General features: G+C 37.5%; 1 protein-coding gene across 2 annotated transcripts in view; it reads right to left on the reverse strand.

The window, feature by feature from the left end:
• Positions 1 to 24,102, reverse strand: part of MGAT5 (alpha-1,6-mannosylglycoprotein 6-beta-N-acetylglucosaminyltransferase) — a 129,519-nt gene that overhangs the window by 86,633 nt on the left and 18,784 nt on the right. Inside the window, exon 2 of one of the 2 annotated variants that reach the window (XM_037397296.1) lies at positions 22,091 to 22,196. The exons of the other annotated variant lie outside the window; for it this stretch is intronic. The gene's annotated coding sequence lies outside the window, so the exon portion shown is untranslated. The remainder of the gene's footprint in view (positions 1 to 22,090; positions 22,197 to 24,102) is intronic. 2 annotated transcript variants of the gene reach the window in all.

Genomic DNA, 24,102 nt, shown 5'->3' on the forward strand with positions numbered 1-24,102 from the left:
TAGTCATATGCTGTGTTGGCACAAGATAAGAAAGGATAAACTAGAGCAGAGGGAAAGAAAAAAAAAGAAGCCTGATTGCTGATAGGAATACTTGCATTTCAACAGGATGTGCACTCGTGCCACGTCAAGTATCTTTGCACATTTTCGTACTTTGACTCCAGTACTGACATGGCAATTAAATAACCAACAAATGCAGGAAATATGTTCTACTGACATAAAACTGTCCACGCACCTAAACAAAACTCAGGACCCTCAGTTGTTAACACAGAGCTCAGAAGCAGTTTAGCTGCCATTTAGTCACTAACCATGTCAAATGCATAAAGCGGAGGGCAGACAGTAAGACAGTCAAAGGCTGATTTGACACCTGCTTAGGGTGAGAAGGGCTGTATCCTGCTGTCCTAGCCAGACTGGGTCAACATAATGAAGGAAGAAAAACACAGCCTTGCAAGCCTCTGAGAACTTACATTAGCTACTTTTTTTTTTTTTTTCTTCCAAGAGATAAATTGAGCAATATAACATTTTACAAGATTTCAAAAGAAACTAAAGATCACACATTAACCCAAAACACCAACTTGGTGGTTACTGTGAAGAGAGGGAAAACACAATCAGATCAGAGTTAGATTATAACTAAATCTGGAAGTCTCCACTTATTTCAATGACTAATCAGTAAACAATTAATGTATTTCAATAGTTCAAGTCATAAATTTTACGGCACCTCAAAACATCTCTGTTAATCTTAAAATCAGCTTTCATCACTCAGTTGTGCAGTCCTGTGAAAGACAAGATTCACGATAGCAGGTTCTGGAAGGAGCAGAAACATGTTAGCAAAGCCAGTAGTATTAACCTACATCTACAAGTCCAAGGTCTAGGTGAGGCTTCCAACTGGCTGAAGGTGTACACATTCCTTACATGCCTCACAAGCTGTCTCCATTCCCAGCACCTCAGAAAGAAAAAGTAGCTGAAAAATCATGCAACTATACCAGACTCATCTGGTAACAGATGTTTCTGCACACTTTTTCTAACTGTATATTTTATAATTTAAGTTTTTTAGTATATAAAATAAATGCATACCCATTTCCTTAGCTGAATTATGGAGTCTTGGTTTTGCTCTTCCTTCTGCTGCTCAACTTTTTTAGCAATGTTTCTGCCAACCCATTCTTTTCTTCTAGCTGACAGATGTCACTACGTCTTCTCTCTCACCACCCATCTACAGCTGAAATGGTACCACACTCTGCCTGAAGTGGCAATTTGGGATGCAATCCCATGAAGTGAGAAAAGCAGAACAACACTGGGTCACAACAGTAGAAGCAGGACAGATGGACTGAGGGAGAGCAAGAGTATAAATACTCTGGGTTTGTTTTTTTTTAGGTTGGGGGGGCATGTTTGCTTTCATGCGTGTGCATGTAGTAGAAATTGGCAGGAGGTGGTGGGATGAAAGTTGAAGGAGAAAAAAGCAGCCTTTGATAAGATGCCATAAAAACAAGTCAATGTTCATCTTGAGCAAGCAGCCTGCCTTCTCTTTTAAAAATAAATTTTTACATTTATAAACAGTTTGGGTGGCAACCCCACCTAAATTTCCCCATGTGAGTCTGTGGTTTCACAGAGCACTCTGAAGTGTTTCCAGTTTCCTACCTAGCACATCATTTTCAGTAGTTTAGTTCTACAGAAATTAAACCATCAGATGTTATTCATGTTCTCTGCTTATCCTGATATTTCAGGGAGAAAAAAGTAAACACGGGAAGAATGTTTACACTGAGGACAAAGGAAAAAAGAATTACAGGGAAATTTGTAAGGAAAAATCCTTATGGATTTAAATCTTTATGGTTCAAATACTGTTTATTAAGAACACTCTAGGCAATGCATTTAAGGCCATAATCACAAACTAACCTGATCTTCGTTTAATAAAGTGCTTAAAGATCAAAAAAATGAATTCATTTTAGGACTAGGAATCAAGACTTCCCTGAGCTTCAGAAAAACAGAAACATTCCTGACCTTGAACAAATAGAAGAAATTTACATTTTACAGGCAAACTACAGGGTATATTAATAACTTTTATCTCATTGCTTTAAAACAAAATGCCCAAAATAGCATTTTCTCACTGAGAAAGAACATTTTGGATGTCAGCATGCTGATCAAGCGAGTAGGAAACAGTTATTTTTTATTATTATTATTATTATTTTGCAAGAAAGAACTTACAGACACTGAGCACCTCAGTCATCACCTACAACATCCCCATAACCAGTGAAAAAGGTATGCAGTAGTCATGCTTTTATGCCTTCAAGAATCCCCTGTAACTAAACAAAACTCTAATTTACTTCATTAATTTTAATAAACTTTAAAAATAGGATTCATGACCAGAAGTTTTAACATATTTCTAGTGTGGATACAAGTACACACCTTTTTCTCTTCCCCTCCTCATGACTACCCACAAAGGCTATATGACATGCTCTTATGTCATTGCTGACTTTATATTTGGAATTTGTCCTCTGAAAGGCATAAATATGGCACCTGCTGAGAAGCACAGTCTCATACTTTTCAGATCATCTGGAAGTTCTCCAAAGTTATAAGCAAAATGTCCTTGATTCTTACACAGCAATCCTATGTGCGCAACTTTTTCTGGTACTTCTCTCCTGTCTCTTTTAGGACACGTTATAACTGTGGTAGCATGAGTTACAGGCATTGATATGAACTTACTCAGAAACTTTATATTCAATGAATAATAAAATTAATTTCATCTTATAATCAGAGCAACCAAATTACTTAGCACCCCAAGAAGAAATAAATTTATTATATAGAAATCATATCCATTAGCTAATTTCTTGCATCAAGCAGATACTCCAGTCTCACCCACTGCTGTTAACCACAAATCAGCCTGTTACATCACATCTTGCAGTCTGTCCAAGAGAAAAAACAAGTAACTCTCAGCAGCAGCTCTGTCCCACTCACAGAGGAAAGTGAAAAAGTTCTTTGTATTCTGCAAGAAAGCTCTCATCAATGTGGATGCCCAACCATCATCCCTTGTCAACTTGATGGTCAACACACTAAATGTACTTCTTCGGCAATTGTGCTGGACCCCAGACAGCGAGCCGAAAATAAGTACAAGATTTAAGAAAAGATCCAAACAAGATCAAAATACTCAGTAAATCTTACTGTTACAAAATTTTCAAAAATAGAACACAGAAATATAACTACATCTGTGTAAAAAAAATAGTTTTCTTGAATTTCTTATTATTTGTGGTGGATGGTAAGATATCAAAAGAAAAAGAAACTCTCATTAGATTTGTTTTAAATACATTGTCACTACAAGATTCTACATCCAAACTTTCTGTAAAGGACAAATGCCAATGGAAAAAGAAGAGTCAAGCTAAAATAGAGGAAGAGTAGAAAGACACAGATAGGAAATTAGTATGTGTATGCTATTAAGCAAGTGTGTATCAGATCACAGGAAAGAAAAAACACTAAACTGAACATTAAATAAGACTTCAGAAATATTTATTTCTGTTGCTTTAGAGCAACTTGAATCTGGGTCTAAGTATAACATTTCTTCCAATGCATTTGTTCTTGGCAAGCATTTTGAACACATTCCAGCTTTTGTAGCTAGACAAATGGCTGAAAATACAAGCTGCATCTCCAAAGCATAAAACTTAATGGAATTAAAATTTCAACACAGTCACCTGTTTGGAAGCAACAGCATTGTTGATCATTCCATTGCTCTAGTTTCTGCATTTAAGTCCTTCTCTTCCTTATTAAAAAGGATGAAATTGCAATTTACTTCATTTCTAATTTGAAAGTTAGTAGGACAGCAAATTATTTTAACCTATTTCTTGCATCACCTGTATATACCCTGTTGATCAACACTGGCGTTTATCAACAGCTGATACCACCAAAGATTAGAAGAGCACTTTCATTGAAATTAAAGCTGTTAATGTTTCTAATTTCTCTTCGTAAGTAGCAACTATTTGTCACACAGAGATCAGCTTTGCATAGCATTAAAAAAGACAATCTATCCCACCGTAACTGGTAAGTGACTATAGTGTTACTGGGTCAGCAACAGCACCAAAGCTACACAGCTCACTTTTTTGTTAAACTATAACCTCATGTCACAAACACAGCATTCCCACTGTCAAAATGTTTAAAGGGACATACATGTAGTTCTGTACATGTCAAACAAAGCCCCCTCAGAAACCTACAGTCACACAAGACAGAACTTTAAAGCAACAGTAGGCCTTGAAAGTAATGCTTTTCTTCCAAAAGCACAGGACCAACTACCTCAGTGGAAGGGAGCCACTGAGCAACTGTTAGAGGAAGCATTTTTGATACCTACATGGTTCTGATCCATCCAGCCATAAGCAAATAGGAATAATATGAGCCTTCACATAAAACCTCTCTGCACATGATGCTCACAACGGTGCTATGAATTTTAAAGCTTTACCATGAACTACAACAAGCATTGAACAACTTGGCCATGACCATGACAATACTTTCAAAGGACAGCCAGTACCAAGCCAAGCATGACTACATTGTAACCTGTGACCTGCTACATTAAAACTACTTTGCTGCTGGAAGGCCATCAGCTTTCCAGTTATCTGCAAGTTCTAATAAACTATACAAGCTTCCTTTGCAAATGCATGAGCTGTACTTGGCATCGTAGGGCACAACTTAGGAACTATTTTGAGTAGGTGGAAAACAGCCTCCCCTCTTTTATCATCCCTAGACAGCGGTAGAAAAACTTGTACTGGCAAACTCTGAGGAATAGCTCTGTTTCAGCTGTAGCCCTTACAAAGCTAAATGGGGGGTTGGGTGGGGGTGGGAAAACCAGCTGGCCTAGACAGCATAAGGAAAGTGAATCAGTAACCTCACCTTGTAGCTTTCTGCTAGACTACTGCTAGGCAGGGAGAGGCAGAAGGACACACAAAAAAAACCCTCACAATTCAGGAAATAGTATGAAAAATTCCTAGCAAGCAGCAAAGGTTTCTGAGTTGATGTTCTGCCCAACACAATGCTAAAGGATGGATGCACAACCCCATAAGCTCTCTTCATTGCTTATACCCTATCCTTAACATCAGTGTTCCTCTTCTCAGCCTCTCACACTCCCAAGTTTTCAGGTCCTCTAAATAGCTATAATATTATTCAACAAAGCCATTTCATCTGCTGGTTCTGGTCCACAGCGCAGAAATGGTTTGGGTAATGAACTTTCTTTAATGCCTCAATGCTTTTTATAAATCATCCAAATTACTGGGAAGGCCTCCTCTCCAAAGCATGTTTTGTTGGGACTATTGTCAATACTCTCATTCAAGGTCTGGTAGCAAAAGTAGCTTCTCTTTCAAGTGCTGAAAGCAAATCTTTATTCCTTCTGCAGTTCAGTTCCAAAGTAAACGTAAACATTAATATTTTGGCAAATTTAATTATTTACAATATCAAATGCTTGAGCAGTCATGAATTTCCTCTTCCTTCTCAAAGGTTCTAGTTAGAATTTACACAAGAAGGTTATCCTTAAATAAACCAGGAAATGAAGCCTGAAGTCTGTCTTTAATAGACACAAAAATCACACCTTCAGTCTCAAAATCGCTATTTACATTAGCAAGTACCACAGCAGAACAGGAGCATACCTGCAAAACAAAAACCGCAGGTTTTGAGGACCTGACATTCATACTATAGGCATTTCAGCTCAAGGGTGTGGGTGTCATTACCGGGAAGACAGTGCTGTGGATTGTATCTAGCCTGGTTTTAACTACTAAATACCAACAGTTCGAGGACATGACTTGCATTCTTGGAATATTTTCATTAAAGAGGAATTCAGTTTGTGACCTCCGCAAGTACTCCGCTGTATAAACCAAAGTGATATTAGCAGGGTTATCAATTCACTTAAAAAGCACATCTCATTCAAACCTAGGTTTGAAAACACGCTAAACTACTCTGGACTACCAAACTCAGTTCATGCCATAGATACCCATCGCAGAGTCTGCCAAGCAAAATAAATGCATAGATCCATTACCTGTAGTTAATTCTCTCAAATAACACAGTTTGTAATGTTAATGGCCAAAAAGGTATACAACCCCCCCCCCCCGATCTCTTCCTTCACATGTGTTTTGGTTATAGACTAGTACACAATTGCAGATTTACTAAGACAGAACACACTTACAGAGTTCAGCTTATATTTGAATGAGCTGCAACTGCATCAAAAAGGTTTTCTTGAATTCCTGTAGCATGGTAACATGCTAAGGCTGCTAAGACCATGTACTATGCATTTCACAGCCATCTGACCATTGTAACAAAATGCAAATACTTCAAAGAAAAGTAGAACTTTAGTTTCCTGCATTTTGTTTTTTCACTATCTCTTCTGATTCTGTGTCTTTCACTGTGCTAGCAGGGGCCTTCTGGGCCAGCTACTAATTTACAGAAAGCTTGCAGAAATTTCAACATCCGTTTGACTGAAATTCCAATGGGAACTGGAAATTGAGGGACAGAACTGGATGACAGAAAGAGCCTTGTTTCATCAGGAAATCAGACTAGAAGAATCAAAGAGGCAAAAATTTTGTATTCACACATTTTAGGTGTAACAGATTACAGATAAATAATATCATCACTAATAGGAGAACAAAGTTCAGGTCTTCCTTTTAATTACAAACAAGGATTTGCAAATATCAGCATTTCATTGATGCAGTAATAGATTGAACTGTAGAACAGCACATATGAGAAGAAAGCTGGAGAGAAAACAGTATTTAGTAAGAAGGGGGGGAAACAGCTTGAAAATCTGAGGTGGGGGATCCCTATAAGGAAGACTAAGTATTAAGCTGGTTAAGAAACTGAAAGATGAAGCAGGGAGAAGAAAAACAAATGCCCTGAGTGAGAAGCTGTGGTAACAAAACATTTCAATGTAAGTCTAAGAGTAAACAGACAAAAAGGTACTAGAAAGAGCAGCCTGATAGACAAGGGCTAAACAAACTGAATGGCTCAATACACTGGGTCACCAAGAAACAAGATCAAGGAAACAGATCAAAGAGTATTAAATAACACTAATTCAACATTATGATTGATAGGCCAACAGACACAAAAGAGTTTACAAGTGCAACTGGTAATGTATAACTAGTAAGTTTCCATATACAAATAGGACTCTATCTATCAACAAAGGAAACCGTTTGTGTGTCAAAAGACTTACTGGTGTTTCCTGATACACTTAAGCTTCCAAAGTTTTCACCTTGAGGAAGGGTTAGGTAGAGTTTTTCATTTATGAGAAAGCCACAAACAGTGACTAGAACTTCCTATTTAAAGACCTTCCTGAAATAAATTATCCAAGATAATGAGAAACTCCCTCAGAAGTACTATTCCTCAGTATTACTGTTAGTATTATCAATGCATCAACTTAAAAAAAAAAAAAAAAAAAAAAAAAAAAAAAGAGACATTCTCACAGGGTCAGATTTCTATGCAATTTATCTTCTAAACTCTTGCACTGACTTACACCATAAGGATCTGGCCCTTGTGTGTAAATAAGATCTGTTCCACTACATGTATATACGTTCACAAGTATAATAATTTCTACAGCTCTCAGTAGTCATCAGGGGCAAAACATAGTATTCTCTTCGCACAAGACATTATGGGTCTATGTTAAGGTTGTTGCACAGGCAGTAAGAGGATGCTGGAGACAGTAATAGAAATAAAACCACAGACACTACAAGAGCATATTCAAGGTTCCAGGATTATGAAAATATTTGGTATAAATTACATATCAAGCATTTACAGCTCATGAACTCCAAGGTGTAGGGTCATGTTCAATATTTAAATAAATTGGTGAACATTACCTCCTTCCATGTGGTCAGCGACAATTCAGAGTTCCTTTAAACTTAGGTTTTTCAAAACCGTAAGTAATACTTTCAGATGTTCCAAAACAGTCACCCTCTTCTACACAGTTTACACAGAGAATTATGTAAGCAGAGATACTCGGAAATGCTATACACCCACATACCTAACCACAGGTGACAGAATACAGAACCAACCACCCTTTATAGACTTTAGCAATTTCCATTAGTTTTTCCATGTTTATTTTGAGAATAAATTCCCCTTAATGGCCTGAAAATGCATAATTATGTTTATTGATACTGAGTTTAGGCTATTAGTCAAGTGTTCTCACATTCAGTACTGGACAAAAGTGTCAAGAGGGGGTTTCTGATGCTGTTAAATCCCAAGATAGCAAAAAAGGAACATGTTTTTAAACCCACCCTTGTCCACAGGTATAGTTTAGGAAATACAAAGTAAGTGAAGTTTTCTACAGAAATGAGTCAGCTGGCTGCTGTTTTCATTACCAGCACAACATGATCTTCCATGTACTACTTTCAGAGTCTGTATGCATTTATTTTATCAGGCTTTCAAATTCTACTTTGCTAACAACAAAATCTGCTTTCTGAAGGTGAGTAAACATATTTCATTACAAGCAGCAAAGCTTTCATATCTCGTACTGGGAGCCATCCATATCGTTATGCTTTAACAGGTGGCTTGCGTAGTGAGTGTCAACCAAAGAAACACTTACTTGCATAACATCCTTTCTGCATTTTTATGTAAGCACAAACCAAGCAGCACATACTGCTAGCAAACTGAATGATTTTGGTGCATATCAGATTTTTCAGACTTCTTTATCAATTTTGATTTAAGTATCTCATCCATTCCCTTTTCTCCTTTGCTTCAAACTCCAAATTCAACAGAAGAACAACCCACCAAATATTTATTTTATAGATGCAACAGGTTTTGTGAGTTTGGCTGAAAGCATGAGGTCCCAATTTGTCAGGTCGGCTACTTGTAAAGCCTCAACCAGAGTTCTGGTTTGGCTTGCAAAGGAGCCAACACTAAGCACTGAGAAGCAAAATCCATCTTGTTACACCATTATCTTCCTCAACAAATCTAATACGAAACAGAGAAAGCTTCTGTAGCTTGACCAAGAGAAAAGATAACCAGCCAAACATACCTTTGTCATTAAACAAAGGCTTTTCCCAACAGACATAGTCAATGCTTTCAGCTGGCTTGCAACCTGCAGTACTCAGTGCACTGACTGCAGTAGCTCATTGCGATTTATGACTGCAAACCAGAGATCACTGAAGTCAAGAAGGTATGACTTATCAGGCTCCAACACAGGTAGAGTTTCACTTGTAATAGTTGCTCCAGTTAATGACAGAGCAAGGGACTGCATGTATACCCAAATAAATGTTTTCGTACCTAGCTCTCAACCTAGGTAATGTAAAAAACCAGAATGTCCATTACTAGCCTCATTCAGTTTGCAGTACAGCAGAAAAATCTGGACTGGCAAGTCTGAATGGCTTCTATTTCCCAATACTTGGAGGACCACCACGTATGTTAAATTTAAATTGCAAAGGAGAAAAACAGTACTCAAATAAACCCTTATACCTCCACTCAGGTTCTGCAGCCAGGGAAGAAACAGAACCCCCCCCCGCCTCAGCTAAAAGGTTTAGTGATGGGAGGTGCAGTGTTCTTCCTCCATTCATTTCATGACCTTTCAAGCAACATGGTGACACCACCAACCAGCATGTATCATCTGCATTTTCCTAGCACGTCCCCATGCTCTCTCATGATCGCTTCCCTGCTGGCCCACACAGAAGAAACCCTCTAGTGTTAGACCACCTTCTCCACAGCCCCACTCCCACTCCCCACAGCAGTAAGGTGCCACAGAAGGGATGGGGAAGAATGTAAATAAAGCACTGAAGGCAAACGTTACGAATAGCACTGGTAGAAACATTTGTCCCTCATGCCTTTAAGTCTCCTACCAGTGTTGTCTACCTACCAGTTTGTACATAGTAACTCTTCAGTTGTTTTATACTACTAAAAGCACTGTGCCTCCATCATATTATGGCCTAGTTCCTTGATATTTTCCAGTTAAAACAGGATGAAACCTCACTTTTCAAAAAGTTGGGGTTTTTCCCCTCTACATGGCAATGCAGAAATAGGTAAGTACACTTTTGCCCACTTCAGTTGACATTTTAGTCTTTTGAGGTGATAGGGAGATTACTTGAATTTTGGGGGTTTTTATACCTGCTCTCAAAGCAGAGGGCAAAATCTGATATAGCATCAGTCTCTAAAAAGACTAATGGTAACTCTCATTATTAGGTTTTGAGAATTACAACATACCAGATGTAAAACTTCCTTAAAAACATTTCATTCTCCACTTAAGGCCAGTCATCTCTGAGGTAATTCTCAACAAGCAAACACGAACCAAATATAACAAAGATCTAACACAAGCAGTGGGTAAAGGATAAATGCCTAAAAAGTTTCATGAGCAAAACTGAAGTGACGCTGCAAGCACTGCAAGCAAATAAACATCGGGGAGATGAAACGTGTAAACCAACAAGCCTTAGAGAAGTGTCAGTGAAGCCACTAACAAAAAACCTCCTCACACCACAGAAAACTCGAAGAAACCTGTTTTCAAAGAACAAGAGCAAATAATTTTTCCCTTTGAAAAAGAGAAATGTGTCAAGACATCCCACAATTTTTATTTAAGAACCTTGACAAGAATGCATTTTTAATCTTAGTGTTGCATAACTATGAAAAAAGTCATCCACTGAATTCAATTTATTTTAAATAAAAATATATTCACTAACATTTCCTATTCTTCCTCCTCCACTGATTTTTTTTATTTCAGTATGACATTAAAGTTTCAGAAGATCAGGTTTGGAAAGAGTATTAAATTAAATACCTGTTGTGTAATTTTTCAAGAAAAGCAATTAAACGGGAATGGATAAAACAAAACGAAATCAAATCCAAAAGAAAAAAAAAAGACTGAATTGAGGCAAGGAAGAAAAAGCAGCAAACCCTAGGTTTCAAGGGATCACATAATCTTATGTACCACTTACACAAAAACAGAATGAAAAGAAACTAAAAGAATAATAAACTCTGTCAGAAGATAAGGCTGGTTACAAATTCCAGTAAAACAGATAATCCATTCATCTCCATCTGACCTAAGCTTCCCATAAAGCAGGAGGAAGGAGAAACTAGTTTATCTAACAGTACTATTATAGGCTAAACAGTTAAGAGGTTTTGAATCAATATACAAGATGAAAGGACACGGTACAAAACTCAAGTAACACATATATGCAAAAAGATGATACACAAATAAAATGTGATTCCTGTGAACTGCAAAACCTCCACAATCCTGGCTGTATTTTTTACAAGTTGCAGTGCTTATATGTATTTTTCTGTCTGCAAAGGTAAATTCTAGGTACCTAAATCTATCAAACTGTACAATACATTATAGCTTGTAGAACAAAAAAACCCACAAAACAAAACAAAAAAAGAAATAACCACAACAGCTATCTCCTAGCCAAGTGGTTGGATTTCACTGGAGTACACAAGTGAACATGTTATATTGCACACATGGGATTTTTGGAGTTACACCTTGCCCTCCAGACTACTATTTCCATTAAATTAAATCCTACATATAGATTAGGAGACTTTGGCTTGTCATATGACAGTACCAAAGATATGTCTCCTGCCCAGCTGCCAAGCCATGCAAAAACATGCTAAGAATGAGCAGATGGACTGGAAATGCAAAGTAACAAACCTTAGGAAGTAGTGCTAACGAGACTGGGAGCCTCATTTCCTTTTTTTCCTGTAGACATCACAGCAGAGTTGAGTGTTCAGAAGAGATCTGAAGAGAACAGTGAAGTAATTTTGAGGAGATTAAAGGGAGAATTCCTACCTGTGTTATGAAGGAACAAGGGAGAAAGCACAAAGACACTTTACAGAGTCTGTATCTGATAGGAACACCTTACACTGGCAAGCACATGGCCCAGGTGGAGGTAGGAAGCAAGCCCTCATCGCTGAATAGGATGGGGACACAGTGAAAGTAAAGACAAGAAGATTACATTTCAGCGGGGAGACTAGGAGTGGAAGGAAGGATGGGTGAAGGGAACACAGTCAAACTAGCACATCAGGAAAATACAGAACTTAAAGAGAGCTATCAGCACAGCAAGGCCACACTTGTGAAAGCCAGAGAAAAATCACGTTACACTAAACTGAGATTAGAAAGAGGGGGGAGGGGTGTTTGCCTGTTAAAACATTTATGTGATGGGATGAAAATGGCCATACCTCACAGAAATTATGTCAAAACTCTGCAAAACCGAGGCTTTTTTTTTTTTTTTTTTTTTTTTTTTTTTAATGTCTTTACATTTGAATTCAGAAGAAGACTGATACTGCCGCTAGGAAAGACTGCGAATGGAGATCAAAATGGTTTCAAGAACATGAAGTTTATTAGCTTAATAGAGGTTTACTGCACAATATAGGAATTACATGCAATAATATGTCATTGCAAAAAAACCCAACTCATTTACAGTTTTTAATTAAATAAAAAAACCCTACAGTACTATCCACATTTAATCACTATGGCTATTACAGAACGAGAAGAAATTCTGAATCTCTGCCAACACCAACATTTCCCTGTACTACAGAAGTGTGCCTTAAATGGAAGTAACACACAAAATAAGGGTTTTTTTGTCAGTCATGCCAGATGACTATCAATAAAAAATGCTCAGAATTCATTAACAGATTCTAAAATATTTTTGTCTTCTAAGCTTCAAAGAATAGATGTCTCAGAGGTGTAACTACAGAAGTGGGTTTTGGTTTGGGTTGGGTTTTTTTGTTTTAAAAAGGGCTCCTTTTTGATTTGTCATTAAAAATTTTAAAACTCAGGCCCTTTTCCGAATTTTAATGTATCAAATAGGTTAAAGAATTCCACAGAAATCCTTCGTGTTATGCAAAGTACTGTCCTTGAAAGTTTTTGTTGTTTCTACCCTTTAGCCCACAATATTAGTAATTTTTACAGTTAACTGAGAACTATAAGGCAAGCCCTAAAAAAAAAATTGCCTTTAGTTACGGCAACTGTCAACAGCACAGGGAAAATCAAGAATTTTAAAGATAAAGATGCAAAGAGGTGTCTAAGAGATTTATGAACACACCCAACTACACAACTCCCACTGCACTTAATGAGGCACTCCTGAGTACTCCTGTAGGTGTCTGAACAGGGACTACAAATTAGATTCTAAGGACTGTCTGAGCATACTTCACACCTGTAGTCCTCATCAACATCAACTTGGTATTGTGGGCTTTTGGCACCTCTAACAAAGCCTACACATTGAAGTCACTTCTGATTATCTCCATCTGTGCACATTTATTCCTGTATAAAAGTATCTCATCTCTGTTTATAGTTCAAATCACAAGCCTGGACCTCAGGCTCACACGTGGAGAGAGGAATACCAACAGCAATTTATAAAAAAGTAGCGGTGAGGTGTGAATTTTTCAACAGCAGCTTTTTCTGCCCCCCCATTCTCCCCGCCCCTTCGTACTGTACCAACGGTAAAAAAGTACATAAAAAAAAATGTTTAGGATTTGGTACATTATACTTGCTACATTTGGAAAGTCAAGTTAAATCACAGTTGTAGCTCAAGAATTCATAAGAGTAAGAAAACCTTTCTTGAGATTTGAGAACTATTACTGAAAGTCACCTTTTCAACTACTACTCAGTTTTTCCATGTTAAGCAGATCATGAGGGGATCCATATTTTAAGCTTTACATATACCAAATCATCCTCATAATAAGAAAGCATTGTCTGCTGCTCTACTTTTTATATTGTATCAGTTTTCCACATGTATTTAGGATATTTTTATAGTTATATATTTTATATGTTACGAATATAAATACATCCATAACAAACTAATATATATACGTATGTATGAATGCAAAAATAGTTCTAATACAGACTAATATCCCAAATGAATGAAGAAGAATCTGAGGAGAAAGGAAATGTGTGTGATGAAAGTCATAGGAAGTCATTTTCCATCACTTGTCCTTTCAGAGGGTGGTCAAAAGCTGTTTAATTCTGGTATTCAGGAAAATTATCAGTTCAAGGACTATCTATTACCATTAAAAGTGTATATATTTAGTAAATTCCTTCTTGGCATCACCTTCAGAACATTCATATTAACAGATGGATTAAAAATGTGGCTCACAGGCAGGACAGACTGACCTTTTAGGACAGGACTCATTTAACCCGTGGGCAGATGGGACAGCATACTTCAGGAACACTGCAAGTTTTTGTCACCACTTAGCTCAGTAAAAGTTTGCCTGAGTCACTCACTCAAACCTGAAGACCTAACAGTGTTGTAACTTCCTCAAGTCTTGCAGACTCTTAATAAATTCACTAAAATACAGATATTACAGCCAGGACTTTTCACCAAAATGCTAGTAAGCTGCCTCTGCAGGAGAATATGTAGCTATTTCTACAATTAACATGATTGAGGAACTTGGCCTTGAAAACTGGACAAGACTGATAAAGACCTTGCAAGGGCTGCATGAGGCAGACTGCTGTTGTGTTTTCTTGAAACTCATTAGCATTGCACAGCTGACACCACACAGTGACAATGACAGCCCCAAGGGATCTGACACAGGTTGCAGTCAAGATAGGAAGAACAAGATAAGACTACTAACCTTAAAAAATACTTTACCCTTTGCAAACCGAAGCAGATTTAGTTAACAGTAGAAGCAGGTTAATGGGTTATTACTAAAAGGGTTGTCAAGCATTGGACCAGGCTGCTCAGGCACGATCCCTGGAGGTATTCAAAAAGAAGTGTAGATGCGGCACTTCAGGGACATGTTTTAGTGGTGCATTTGGCAGTGTTAGGTTAGTGCTTGGACTTGATGGTCTTAAGGGCCTTTTCCAACCTAAGAGATTCTATGATTATCCTGGCAAGTTCTCTGACAGGACTACTCAGGGTTGGATGCATGCTACAGCGAGCCTCCAGAGGAACTGCACCAAGATTAGCCTTCTTTACAGACACCAGAGAATCAGAAGTGAAGAGATGGCTTGACTGCTCGCATGTTAGGTGAAAGAGGCTACTTTCACTTTGAAGAAGTTGCAAGAGCTCCCAAAGACATCAAGAGGATACAGTGCTACCCACACTGTTTGATTATGAATCTAGTCTGTGTGATCAGAGTATTAGCTAGCCATACAACCTTGGTAAGCAATCGCAAAATACCATTACCCCTTACTGCCATCAACCCTGATAAACAGGGCAGTCACAGACTTAGTATGAGGGGTCAGAGCTCACAGGTGCTCTGTTGCACTCCAACCAATACACCTGTGACCACAGTAGGCCAGTCTTACTCTTCTGGTTCATTAAATTAGCAGATCAGCTACCCATAACCCACTAAGATGAAAGCCATCCGCAACCACTTCAGTACATTCCATCAAAGGGTATTAAAAAAACTAGTAAGCTACCCAGAAGTGCAAAACACTGTTTTGAAGGTAAACAGATTTATTGCTGGACTACTTAAAAATAATTAAGTATATGCACAGCTGATTTCTGTTGTAGCATGAAAAATTAATCTGTTCTTTTTCCAATAATTCATTTGATCTTGAATAAGGAACTACTAATGCTGAGTGTTCAGGGACAGGAAGAATGAAAAAGAAGTATAACTGGTACCAAGTATTAGATGTGGTCCAAAATAGTTAGAAGCTGGTCTAAGGAAAAGGATTATAGCTTTTTTTAAAGTTTAAATAAAAAAAAAAAAAAGAAAGAAAAAAAAAGAAAAATTATCATGGCTTGCAGCAATTTAAGAAGGAATTATTTCCATCATTCAGAAATCCATCTTAATAATGCTACTCAACTTTAAAAAGTGCATTTGTTTACAGTACTGAGAAAATAAAGTCTATTATAAAAATCATCTCCACTCACGCATCTTTGTTTCTTTTTTTGTTAAGTAATGAAAATAGCAGTTTCAGTTAGGAGAATAAAACACAATACACTGAGTGATTACACTGATAACACTTGAGAAGAAAAACTCACCACTGAATGCACTTCAGCCTCTTTTTATAAAAGATCATTAGCTATATTCTACTTCTCAACAGCAGAGGAAAAAGTATGACCCAAAAGCAGCATCTCTTTCTTTACATGTGTATTTTCAGCATTATGTCTGACCCCTCCAACATCCTTAAACTCCTACTGCAATGCCTGCTAATGACCCATTGTTATAGTGACTGAGCAAGACTTTTTTTTTTTATTAGATTAGAAAGAAAAATTAACTCTCCTGGACTTTTTAAAAACTCATTCATTTGGCTGAACATGGACAAAGTGTTTCTCACCACAGCAAGAGTGCTTGTTTTCAAACACCTGTTAAGTAGTAATTTACGTAAAAGATAATTTTTGACAGTGAAGGATTTCGCATCTTTTTTAAAATGACAGTTTAGCCTTTCTCTCCCTTTGCCCCTTTTAAGCATTTAATTGTCTTAGTTTAATGATACACTGAGCCACTTAATGATTACATAAATCCCATGCAACACACATTCATTATATCTAAGATTTAATATGAAACTATAACAAGGATTTTTATCTGTGTTCTGGTTTGAGATTCAGATCACATTTTTTTTTCCAGTGCCATAAAGTTGTTATCTGGCTTTGTGAGGGATTAATTATTTAATTAAGTTCAATTCACAAAAATACTATTAAGTTTGTGATGGTACTCACAGACTCAGACATGCTGGCATGTATTTGGAATACACAAAAATGTTTAGAGGACTGATGCTCTTTATGATAGCTTTTACATTCGAATTTAACTCTAAAAAAAATTATCTTAAAGCATCTGTCATGTCATGGAGCACCACTGAAGAGTCTGGCCCTGTTTTCTTTACACTCTCCAACCTGAGATTTAGAAGCATTAATAAGATTCCCCCAAAGCTTCCCTTCTCCAAGGCTGAACAGACATGGCTCTCTCAGCCTCTCCTCCCATGCCAGATGCTCCAGTCCCTTAACAGGTATAACCCCTCCAGTCCAAAGTAAGGCAACTCACTTTGACAGACTTGAAAACCACTCAAACCTCAACACTTCAAACCAGCCACACCATCCAAAATGGCATACATGAACATGGATGTTCTAGAAGTACCCATTAACATTGTGGAAACAATTTATTAATATTTCTGCTAGCACAGCATCACCTGTGAAAAGCCAAATACTAGTCTTACACTGAAATGTTACTGAAATACACTACAGCGTGCAATGCTAAGCATAAAATGACTCAGGGTTGGAGGACAATTTACAGCTTCAACTGTGTCATTAACTGTGAAAGTACTTTAAAAAACAATAGGTACTTTAATGCTGCTCACCATAAGCCCACATCAGAAGCCTTGATTTGCTCTAAGTGGTAATTATTTAACGTGACTGTAAATACCCAAGAACAGCATCAATATTAGCCTCTATGTAACTAGACTCAGTAACACCAGCAGCAAACATGAACCAAGTGATAATATACACACTGGAGACACAGTCCAATGTACCAAGCTCATATACTGTATGGACTTTTAAAGGCTTACTAAAACTTCAGTGAATGAATAAGTTTCATGCTTCAAATCTATTCCAAGCATCTTATTTGGTTTACAGGTGGCTTTTACTAACAACCCATACAGATAAAGAATTTTAGAGCCAATACCACAATTCTTGCACCTTTTACTAGAAAAAGCCATTAAAATCTTGCATTTTTTTTTCCAAGCAACAAGCATCCCTTCATCAACCCAACTTTTATCAAGTGTCAGATGCAAGTAAATGTATTTTGGCCATAAAAATTGGCTGGATTAAGCCAAGTAAATGACACAAGTCTTTCAAAACTGCATTGAAAGAACTGCATCTCCAGTATGAAAGAAAGGATAGTTATAGACATCACTCCACTCAACAGCTTTCTACAATTACAGCATTTTATCAATGAAATTTTATGCAGGGTACTACAAAGCCCATTCTGTTTCCAGACAGCCCCAAAATACATGGCACATTTATTTTTCATTATTATCAATTATTAGTATCATTAAGCATGTGAAAAGCATCTACTTTCATCCTAAGCAATTAAAGACAAATTTGGTCAAGTCTCATATTTAACCTTAGATGTACTATATTCTGTTGCCTTATTGCAGGTCCCTTTCTAAACAGCCATCTTCCCATTATCTTTTTTCAGTAGTACCTTCATCCTCAGAGAAGGATTCTGGTTTTCCTGTGTTGACTTTTAAGAACTTCAAAATTCTACTTTAAAACGTCTGTTCCCAAGTATCCGTACAAATATGGACTCTTCAGGAATATGCTGGAAATGAGGAGAACTTGACTAGCAGCTCTTAAAACAGACAGAAGTCTCCCCAGTGTAATGAATGTGCTTTATATACTCATATAAATTAAGTCAAAACTATTCCCATAAACAGCCTCCTTTTCATGCTTCACAATCTGAGTTGTGCAATTAAAAAAAATAAAAAAAAAAATCCAAACACCTTGGGTACCTGGGCAGCACAGCTTCTTTCCATGTGAACACTGCCAGTATATCTAAACCAGGTAAGTAAAGAGCAGAAAGCTGAAGCTCTGTGTGGTTTATGCAATATTCAGATCAGCTGCATACAGATAATTAAATCAGTCTGCCAATTCTCTACAGCTTCAGCTTTTTCAGATTTAGAAAACTTTCACAAATCAATCAAGTTCTGCAAATATTTAATATTATTTATTTCTATATAGCAGGAGCAAATAAAAACCCACAAGTGATATACACAAACTGGAGAGGAAAGAGGAAGGAAAAGGAAGATGATAAGGAAGTAGATATGGACAGTTGTTAAGGCAGTTCTGAAGGACCGAAGGAAGCATAGGAAACCTTAGTGAGAGCTAATACTCCATCCATCCCAATTGCTGTTTGATGAGGGATAGCGGAATCAGTTTCTTCCTCGAAATCACCATAAATAACACTTTAAGAGTTGGTATGGAAGGGGGGGGACAGGGGATAAAAACCACACCAATCTGCAGCACTGCAAAATCTGCCTTGACTTGTGTGGGAGAACTATTGGGAGTTAGCTGCTCTCTCCCTGTTAACACTGCCCACAGAAATGCAGCCTTTTCTGCTTTCAGGAGACAAGAGTATGATTATAACTGTGTGTGCTAGGAGGCAGGGATGTCATGTAAGGCATAACATCGCCCATGTAAATGCGACATCCTCCTACTCCCCTCCCTTTCACTTCAGTCCCCATTACCAATGAGATGATGACCTCACCAAGCCATCATGGGAATTTGCTGTGTAACAGCAATAGAAGAGATTTCAGTATACAAAGTACGTAACGTAAGGCCTCTTTTGATGCAGTAAGTCTTGGGGTGGGGAGGCCCCACAGAAATTTACATCAAGCTTGGTCCAATATATGCCCTTTCACTAAAAAGGGCTAAACCTGTTCATAATTAGCATGCCAAACCAGCAAGAACAACCACAGTCTGAGCAGTATTTTCAATACCACATAGTGTTACTCATACACATTACACTTCTAGTGCAAATTCTCTTTTCTCCACCTTGCTTTGGCTTCTCTTCCCATCAAGACACGTACAACAAAAAGGAAACAAAACAGCTACAGGAGCTATAATCCAACATTAAAGCTGCAATGGCCTTTATCTTTCTGCTTCTTTACACTTTTTGTAAAGTTTAATAAAAATTCACAAAGACGACCTCATACATAGGACTGGTAAGCATTCTGGGCTCAATCTGTAGAAACAGGTGACAAAATGCTTACCTTCCAAGTTAACACACAAAGTAGATGGCAACCCCACACTAAATGTAGAATTGAAGAACTAGGTTCTCTCTGCCATACGTTACAAGCACAAGAAAGCAACTACTACCAAAGAGAAAACATCTGGAAGATAGCATTTATATATGAAACACAGTTGTTGAGTAAGCAAATGGAACTGTGAATTTGCATTTCTTAGTTTATCTATAGTCTGAACGCTTTGCAAACAGCTACAAGGCAACATAAGAAAAATCCAAAAGGAAAGGCTCAAAACATTTTTGGAGCAACGTGTACACAGTGCTCTTCAATACCTCTTTTAGAGTGTGTGCAAAATTAACAACCTCAATTTAAGATTTTCCTTTTGTTTAAGCATTAAAGAAAAACAGCAACTTTTAAACCCATGCACACAGAAAATCATCATGTAGAAGGGAGCCACAGCAGACGACAGTTAGTAATAAGCAAACAATCCTTTGCTTTTTCTGTACACTTCCCAGTCGTCATTCTAAAGCAAAACAGGAAGAATTTAAGGACTTGTCAGTTTTCAGATGAAAATCCTATTCCTAAACAGGATTAGCTCGTAACCTAAAAATATCAGCCAATAATCTCCAAAAGTCCTAAGCCCATGTACCCCCCAGAGTCCTATACCAATCACTAACTATAAGAAATTAGGTCAGAATCCAAATCAGATCACACTAGAGTAGCATCAATCTCCTTATTTCAGAGCTGTCACATTTTAAATCTTTCATAGTTTCCACATGAATTATTGAAAACAGAGATCTGTCTTTGAACAGAGACTAACTAGAAGTGACAATCCAGTTTAATGTTACAGTTTAAAAAAAGGCATATTAAAAAGTTTATCTTCAGTCACTTACAACATACATCTCTAAATGTACCCCCTGTCAAGCAAACAAAGAAAAGCTACCTACCAGACTGCTTTAGAGTTTCCTTAAAATTATCTGGGATCAGGTAGCAGTACTTCTGACACTGCCATCTGACAATACAATTTCTTTCTTGACCAAATTCTGTGCCTAATTTCTAGCAGCTTGACATAGCCTACCTACATCAATCCCAGTAAGACCAGAGAAGCTGTTCATTTCTAAATTCTGTACATCTATAGCCTCGTTTCACACATGAGCTGCACACTAAAACTTGTGATGTATTATGTGACTCAGCCACTGGCTGACTATCCCTGTATGTTCCCATACCCCATTTACTAGATATAAAATATAATAAGCAGCATATAACATCCCCAAATCTTTGAAATCTATTGATGTGAAGCCATATAAAAATCACTGACATCTGTAGGGCTGTGGAAACTGGAGCTGACACTACTGTATGTATCAAGAGATCTGGACCCTGAATCTGTCAAAATAAATCAGTCTGAAAGTTTAGCCTCAAAGAGTTCTCCTGCTAACTTAACTGGAATTTACAAAAACATATACCCTGCATAAAATCTTCCAGTGTCACCTACCAACAGACATTATCTGTTTATTATTCTTACAACCTGATATTGTAAAGTACTGAGACTTTTTATTATATTATCAAGTCATAAAATTTTATTTTAATAGCAAGTGATAATTATCAAGTGTTTGATTAACTGATTAAATGATTGATGCAAATCACTTTCTGTACTATAGCCTGGTTTCCTTTTCACAATGTCAAGAGTCTTCTAAAATGCAGACTCCAGAACCTTGCCTACATGTAAAGTATTTGAGCACAATACAATAATTTGCATCTGGAAAGCATCAGAATGCACTATTAAAGAAGTGGCCACTTCAGCTTACACTGTTATGGTCCAAATCTTGACTGACTGCCATCTGGGCAAAGAACACAGAGTCAATGAAAGCACATCATTGCTACTTTGTTCCCAGAAGTGGCATCACCAACTTACTAACAATTATCACCATTGCATCCATTGCTTTTAAACTCGGTGCAGTACACGGACTGACACTGCTGACAAGGAGAGGCAGGTATTAGTTATGACCAGGAAAAAAGCCTCAGCTACAGCTTTTAGATACAGGCTGTCTCTTTCCATAACGAGAAGCAGCATGCTATCCAAGTTCTACGACATCTTCAACTATAAAATTCACACTTTATCTACAAACTTGTCACCAAAACCAAACCAACTGGATAACTAACGTCAGCAAGACACTTTAACACTCTTATTTTGACTAATTTTATGGTGACATTTATGAGTTGTAATGAGCTATATGAATCAGTGGCATAAAACTACTTAACACATAATGAACTAGAGGGCAAAGTAAGTGGTTTGATTGCTAATTAAACAATATTTTTTTTGCCATGCAAAACGAACCTCTTATTAAATATCATCATTTTTTACTTGTTATATAACAAGTTTCTATCTCTCCTTGGCTGAGTTACAACAACAATCACAAGTCTACAGACTGGCAATTCCTTTGGGAAGGGACATTTATTGACTGCAGTTTGAGAAAATACAGAAAATGTCATGAGAAAAGCCAAACAAAATCTTCACTCCTCAATACAGAACCACAAAAAAAGACAAAACCCTACCTGATGATTTAAACAGTGGCTACCGCCTCATCCTTGCTAGCAGACACAAGCTCTCTTTCCTCATGTGCTCTGAGGTCCTCAGAAACTAAAGTGTTGTCAGCATAACCTGGAACATGAACAAATCATCTGTAAACATAGGATGTAACCAGAAGAGACAGTTCCCCTTCTCCTATTTGGGTCAGTATCTGTTGTGCAAATCACACTGAACAAGCAGGGGTTTTGTTTGACACTGTTCCTTTTTTTTTTCTCCCTTGGATCAACTTGCTTACAATGGACCATCTGCTAATTTCAGCTGCAGTCCTCAGTCATTCTGGATCAAGAGAAATCCATATATCTCCTCAGGAACCCATACTTCTAGGCATTTAACATCACACTGCTTAACCCTGAGCACGCTGACAGACCAATTCTGCATATTCTTGTTACAGGCAATGTAGAGAAATCAGAGTTCTCTTCATACCACAATCTAGTAGTGCTGCATACAAAACAAAAGATTGCTGTGAAGACATCATAATCACCTTCATGCTTCCTCATGGTAAGATATTATAGATATGAGAGGATAAAGCAAATGGCAAAAATAGCCAACACAAACTCAGTTTGAATGCAAGGTACAATGAAGAGCTGTGTAACCCAATTTCCATAGCCTGTCACGGAAACAAGATGTGCAAGGCCTTCTTCCTGGCAAAATGGACTGACAAAAAAACTTGCCAGGACAGTTCAATTCTCTTGCTTCCACAGCACTCCTGGCTTGGCCTTTCACTTTTCACTCTTCAAAAAGCAGAGAAATTCCACAGAAAGTGTTAAACTTACCTCTTTCCCTCTTCTCTCTGCACCTCCCCCCAGGGCTACAAATTAATGTAAAAGCTTAGGCAACTATAAAAGCCATCAACAAGAAACAGGCAGGAGTACAATTAAATAAACCCAGTAATGTAAAACTCAAATTGCAGGCAAGCAACCGAGCCCAGTGTCCAAGAGCTGATTTCAGTATAGGCAAGGCTGCAAGAGCATCATGTTACAATCTAAGCTTTAAGAGCAAGTTTGTTTAGACAGTCATATTAAAATATTAATTTTCTAATGCAGGAAAAGGAAGCAGCCCAAAGCTCCAGCTGAAATATGTTCTGGTAATCATCTAACCGTTATTCACTGTTAAAAGCTTGACCCACATTATTAATGCTTGTAGCATTATAAAGCATTAGGCCTCCATGACTTACCTCCTTATTTTGAAATGGGTACTGAGACTGATGTTTCTCTTCAGAGAAAGAAGAAACCTCTAAAGTGTCTTGTCAGCTGTACCCAGATGAATATTTTTCAGGACTACAGAGCTCTTCATTTAAGCTCCAGAACAGTGCAGATCCTGTGATCCTAGATCTACTGCTTATGGGTTTACCCTTGAGGAAAGTACTGCCAGTGGCACGGCAACTGAGTGGGATAACTCTAAAACAATCCTAACATTTCTCAGCAATTACATCATATTTTTTATGAATAAACACAATTTTACTAAACTTTAATGTCAGAATTGCCTTTTGACACAAACTCCAAAGAACTGTGTTACCACAACTGTGAAGCATTAATCAGACCTTCTCTTACTCTAACAGCTTTTTGATCAGCAATACTTAAACAAAAAAGTACTTCTTTTACAAAGCACAAATAATCCTTAATAAGAGGTCAAACTGATCCATTTACAAAGACCAGCTAATCAAGTATGTGCCGATATGCCATGGACGTCTTATCCTGCAAAGATATTAATGGACGTGTGCCAGCCCTACTTCAAAGAAAACTACTGTGCAAGTTACAGCTAAGTCTTCCTCCTAATCACAAACATGCAACTTCCTTAGCTCTTGGAAATGCATATTCAGAATTTAAGAGGAAGACTTGGGGTAAGAGACGAGAAAAACCACACACAACTATTTTCTGCCAAGGGCAAAAAAATCAGGAGTGCTAAAAAGGACTGAGATGACCCGAACATTTTAGAGGAGCATATTCAAGGTATATTCAGTAAAAATCCACTAAGAACT

This window comes from Falco rusticolus, chromosome 8 (genome assembly GCF_015220075.1).
Source record: "Falco rusticolus isolate bFalRus1 chromosome 8, bFalRus1.pri, whole genome shotgun sequence".
NCBI lineage: Eukaryota > Metazoa > Chordata > Aves > Falconiformes > Falconidae > Falco > Falco rusticolus.